The sequence below is a fragment of the Callorhinus ursinus genome, unplaced genomic scaffold (genome assembly GCF_003265705.2).
Source record: "Callorhinus ursinus isolate GAN/ISIS: 27379988/994484 unplaced genomic scaffold, GSC_fseal_2.0 scaffold57, whole genome shotgun sequence".
Classification (NCBI taxonomy): Eukaryota; Metazoa; Chordata; class Mammalia; order Carnivora; family Otariidae; genus Callorhinus; species Callorhinus ursinus.
Window position 1 is genome coordinate 3,316,669 of NW_027397119.1, and position 6,000 is coordinate 3,322,668.

Here is a 6,000-nt window from a genome sequence, read left to right on the forward strand (position 1 = left end):
TATAATCTGCTATATTTTTTAAATCTGTGTATGTTGATCAAAGATAGAAAAAGCAATGGATTTTATTATATATAAACTGTGGCCATGCTAACACTGTACTTGAGATTGATGGGCCAATTCTCTAAATCCTAGCTGTAATTTTCCACCACACTTGACCAGCTAAATACACATATTGTAAAGAGTTTTGGCAACAGTTTTCCCTTCATTGTCGGTGGTTTTTTAAAGGCTGACAGAAATAGGGAGGAAATCCTCAAAAGAATGAAATCATTAGAGTAAGTTCTATTTGTATATTTTTAGACAATCAGAACAATCCTTTGAAGGCAGTTTGTGGTAATAATTTTATGCACATTTCCTATATTGCCTATGCCTGGAATCTGCCCTGATCTGGCTTCCTGGCTGGCTGCCCTCCTGTAAACACTGTAGAAATGAAATGCTGCCACAAGGAATTGTCTTCGAGACTGGCCACTCTACTAAAGCACATGCCACAGTGGCAGTCTGAGTTAGGAAAACAAACCACTTCATCAGATTCAAGAAATTCCTGCTAAATGAAACGTGAGCCTTTTTTCCTTTAGTGGTGGTGATGAGGATTACTGTATATTGAGCACCCACTGAGCACCTACTGATGTAAGTAAGCACAAAGGTAGGCACTGAATGCACTTAGCCTCTTCCTCGTAACAACATTACGAGGAATTGTGTTATTCTCCCAAATTTCTGGGTGAAATAAACAAAGGCCAATAGAGATGAAGACTCTTGTCCAATGTCTCACGGTAAGAGGCACCTCCCCTGCCCAGCACCTAATTACAAGAGCTAAAATTCTAACTCATCCAGCAATCAGCTAGCTGACAGTTTCCTAAAGTTGGCAGCAGCAGTCAGCTGAGTCCTGAGCAAAATAAAGCATGATAGAATAGTGCTTTCCATGGAGAATGAGTGATTTATATTGTCATCTATCTTTTAAGCCTGTTAACATGCCTCCCAAGAAGTTGCTTGGGTCTGAACAAAAACTAGAGAGAGAATAATAACAAAAGTGTGAAATGTTGTGTTGACATAAAAACCAGAAAGAAGAACATTTAAATCTACTTTGAAAAATAACTTTCAATTCATCCAAATAAATTGCATCTATCTTTATGAATGTGACTTCTGCTATCCAATTAAAGAATATAAAAGACAACTTGAAATAAACTGTGACATGACCCTCAATGCATGTAATAAAATCCTTGCTTTCAATATAGAATTATGTAATTTTAATCAATGCAAAATTAGCTTCTACCAAACACCACTAGATGGATGAATGATGAATGATGAACAATATTTTTAAATAGCATTTAGAAAAGTTCCAAATTATTAGGAAAGCAGCGATAGTTTAAATAACTGCTTTATTCATCTAGTTATTTATTATTCATTCCACAAACAGTTAATTAACACTAGCACCTATGGATAAAGTAGTGGGCATATAAGCATAAAACATGGTCTCCACCTTTATGGAGCTAACTGACCCAGAGATAGCTTAGTTTTATTATTCATTTGCACACAGAGTATACATTAAGTTCCATCTATGCATGAAGACCTCTGTTTTACCCTTAGAATGAGAAGGGGATGTATACACAGTGTCTACTTCAAATAATGGGTATTAAGGTTATAAGGCAGGAAAGCAAATTGTAGTGGTTCAAGAAGAGATAATGGAGGCGGTTCAGGGGGTAGGTGAGCAGGCCTGTGGGAGACTGTCTACTCTTCATCTCAAGTTACTATTACAGTTGAGGATGGGCAGCAAAACTGTATTGCAGAAGAGGTTTGCAGGTGGAGTAAGGAGACCTAGGTTCTAGTTGCAGGGCCTGTGCTAACATACAAGAGGTCGAGCTCCTTATGTCTCAGCCTCCTCATCTGCCAAGTAAGAGAATTTGCACTAGGTGATCTGTACGTTTTCTTCAACTAACTCAAACAACATGAAACTTTCTTTTCCATTTTATTCTAAAGAGAGTTTATAAATGTAAAAACATTTTACTTCTATGATCAGCAACTCAACCTTCCTAAGTGGAAAAGATTTAGTATTCCATATATACCATTATCATCTTCCTAAGCACCTTTTAAACACTTGTTTGCCAGTGTTGATGAGCTATGCAGTGGTCAGAGTGTATCTTGGGAGTTTATTCTTAAGGAAAACAGTGTGGAGGTGCCTCAAAAAATTAAAAATAGAGCTACCCTAGGACCCAGCAATTGCACTACTGGGTATTTACCCCAAAGACACAGATGTAGTGAAAAGAAGGGCCATATGCACCCCAATGTTCATAGCAGCAATGTCCACAATAGCCAAACTGTGGAAAGAGCCGAGATGCCCTTCAACAGATGAATGGATAAAGAAGATGTGGTCCATGTACACAATGGAATATTACTCAGCCATCAGAAAGGATGAATACCCAACTTTTACATCCACATGGATGGGACTGGAGGAGATGATGCTAAGTGAAATAAGTCAAGCAGAGAAAGTCAATTATCAGATGGTTTCACTTATTTGTGGAACATAAGGAACAGCATGGAGGACATTAGGAGAAGGAAGGGAAAAATGAAGGGGGGAAATCAGAGGGAGAGACGAACCATGAGAGACTATGGACTCTGAGAAACAAACTGAGGGTTTTGGGGGGGTTATGGGTCAGCCCGGTGATGGGTATTAAGGAGGGCACATACTGCATGGAGCACTGGGTGTTATACGAAAACAATGAATCATGGATCACTCTATCACTACAGTGATCTATTGTATGGTGACTAACATAACATAACAAAATAAAATTTTAAAAAATGATAAATAACAGGTATGTAATATCAATCTATATTATATTGAAACCTGTATGTGAAAAGTAAAGATTCAATTGGCTATTTTATCAATACTGTGCCTCCCAGAAAGGACCTGCCTTGTACCGTGTGACATGGAGAGTCACCTGCCTCCTGTGAGTTGGAGACTCTCTATTTCTAAATTCTATCTGTCATTATACATGAAATTCTACCATTCCTTGTTTATGTCTTTGGATTAAGACATTATCTCTGGGATTTCTCATCCAAGATGCAAATACCCCTCAGAGAGTTCACTGTAATAAGCCATAAGCCGAGAAGAGATTAAGAAGAGAAAATGTAAGGCGTGCACACTTCAATGACTGGGAGGGAAAGAAACTAAATGGGAAGCAGGCTGCCTTGCGGGGGCTCTCCACAGAGAGAATGCTCGTTCATCAGAGGCCAAGTGAAAGCTCTTTGCAGTAGTAGGCCAGAAGGAAGATTTGGCTGTGTCCGGAAAAGAAACACCAAACAAGGTGGGAGAATGCAGAGGACAGACTGTGTCTACTTTCTAATTTTTCCAAGAGTTAGTCCTAGCTGCCATCTGTTTGTCATCTAGTCAGTAAAATTTGGGGTGATTGAACTCTTCATCTTTAATCCTGAACATTTTAATTGTTTAGATATGTTCATGGACATGTCAAGAGTGGTTGAAATTAAATGAGATATTGCACATGAAATGACTTGTATCAACTCTAAAGTATGAAACAGATGTTACTGTTTTTATTTGATAGAGAAAGCAAGGGCAAGGGGCTTTAGAGGATAAAGGGTAAGGGAAGTAGCTATATAAATACACAGAATTGTATCTGGCAGCATAAGCTAATTTAGCCCAAAAAGCAGTTCTGCCTTCTTTTAACTATAACATCAATCCCTCACTTCTGAACAGAAATGTAGGTGGGTCTTGGAGAGAAAATTTTCCCTGCCTGAACAGAGCAGGGCAACAGCACAGCACAATGGGCTCCTGTCAGGAGGAGAAGCAGGTTATCCATTGCCTGCCTGAGAGAAACTCTCTTCTATGTCAGGTAGAAAAAAAAAGGGATACGGACTACATTCCAAATATCAGCTAGAATTAATCAAATTACTCAGAGTCCATTTGTGAAATGATCTGTGAAGGACAGTAATTGTGAGCTCACTTTGAGCTTCCCATTAATGAATAGGCTGTATCATGCTTACCTAGCCGCAGTATCTGCAATAATTAGGGAATGATTACAAAGCATTATAATTTCTAAACGTTGACTACAGGATTGATTTTGACAGTAGTTAAGGACCAACTCTACTCTCAAATATTTACAATGGTCACATCAACTCTTTTGAAACCTCTGGATCACAAAAGCAAAATAAACAGAAAATAGTTCCAACTTCAAATAGAGAAGAGATGAATTCTAATTCCCATATGGACATCTTAATAGTTTTCTTCCACAACTTGTGATAAGCCAAACTGATGTTCATGAAGCTTGATTCCCTAACAAATCCAAGTATCAAATCATATAATTCCAGATTCAGTTTCCATTTCCTGAAACACTTCTCCATCCTCAATTCTATTTTCTCCTTCTTTTTAATTTTTTTCATAATGAAATAGAAGGAAACCATTGTTGCCCTGATTTCAGATTATAACCAGAATGTTCTACTCAGGAATCCCCACCCAATCAACACTATCCACCTGAGGGTGCTTTTAGCATAGAAAATACACTGGAGGCAGAAGTACCTACCGCTAGAAGCAGTTAAGCTGTGACAAGAGACACACAGAACACTGAGGTTTATTGCAGAGAAGTCCCAGCTCAAGGACCAGGCTCCCTAAAATTTCTGGCTCTGATTATTAGCCTAAGTCCCCAGAAGACAGTTGACCAGCCATTGAGGCTTTATGGAGGTTGTATTACCGAAGTGACACGAGCCTGGCAAAGAGTGGCCTGTGATGGTTCAATCACATAGAGTCTAGGCCAACTCTAGCCATGCTCTGCAAACCATAGTAATATGAAGTCAGCTTTCAAAGTAAGCTTTCAATAAAATAAGAAAGGGAGGATCCTTATATATAGATTCATGAAAATTAGCCATACGGGGAAATACGTTTAATGCATTTAATGCATAGAAATACACAGAATTGTATACTCATCTGTATCTGAATCCAAACAACATCCCATCTGTACAGTTGACTCACATACACAGTGTCTCTCTTTTCTCTTTTCTGCCCTTCTCCATGTCAACAGTCTTATCTGATATAAAATCACATTCTCATTACCAACATCAGAAAGGAGAGGTGCTAGCGCAGATGGTTCCCCTTGCAGACCCAAGGTCTCCCTACACACACTGAAATATCTAGATCCAAGACTGGAATTCTTCAACAGACTTTCTAAAAATCTTTGCATTTTAAAGCTGGAAAATACCTTAAATATTAATCAAACTTTACATTTTACAGATGAGGTAGCTAGAACCCACCACAATGGCAAGTGACCCAGAGAGAATGTACGTCACATAACTCCAGCTAGGAGATTTTCCTACATATCTGAACTACAAGTTCAATTGAACTACATGATTTAGCACTAAATGACATTATCTTAATTTTCTATTATTTCATCAATATTTCTGAAAGCAGTGGCAATGTCTTATTCTACCTTTCTCATTGTATTCCACTCAAGAAAAATTCCTATTAATGAATAGAAGCTAATTCATTCCAAAATGTTGATTAGCCTACCCTGCTATAGGCAAGGTTATAGGTTCAATAACTGGAAGGACCAACTACTTCCATTCTGTAAAAGTATTCATGATGAGAGCTGGGATCATAGCAGACCCTTATGAATATTAGATAAATCTTGATTACATCAGTGAGGAACAAAAGTATCTCTGTAAGATGATTCTTGTTTTACCAAAGTTCTCACCTAGAACATGGCAAATTAGGCCATGATTCAAGATAGAGTTCAGTTCTCTCTAGTTGCTAAATCCCTTGGTCTAATACTACTTAATCTCACTGAAACCCTACCATATTGATTTCTCCACAACTACTGTGTCAGAACTACTATGGTAAGGGAGGTAGCAAGAAAAGCTTTTAAATTCATTCAGTAGTAACAACGTTTTTTTGTTCTCATGCACACCATATCGGTTCACACCTCTGTGCCTTTGCATGCCACCAACAGCCAGGAGGATACCAAAGCCTGGTTAGTTTTGCCCATCTTCCAAGACCCAACTTGA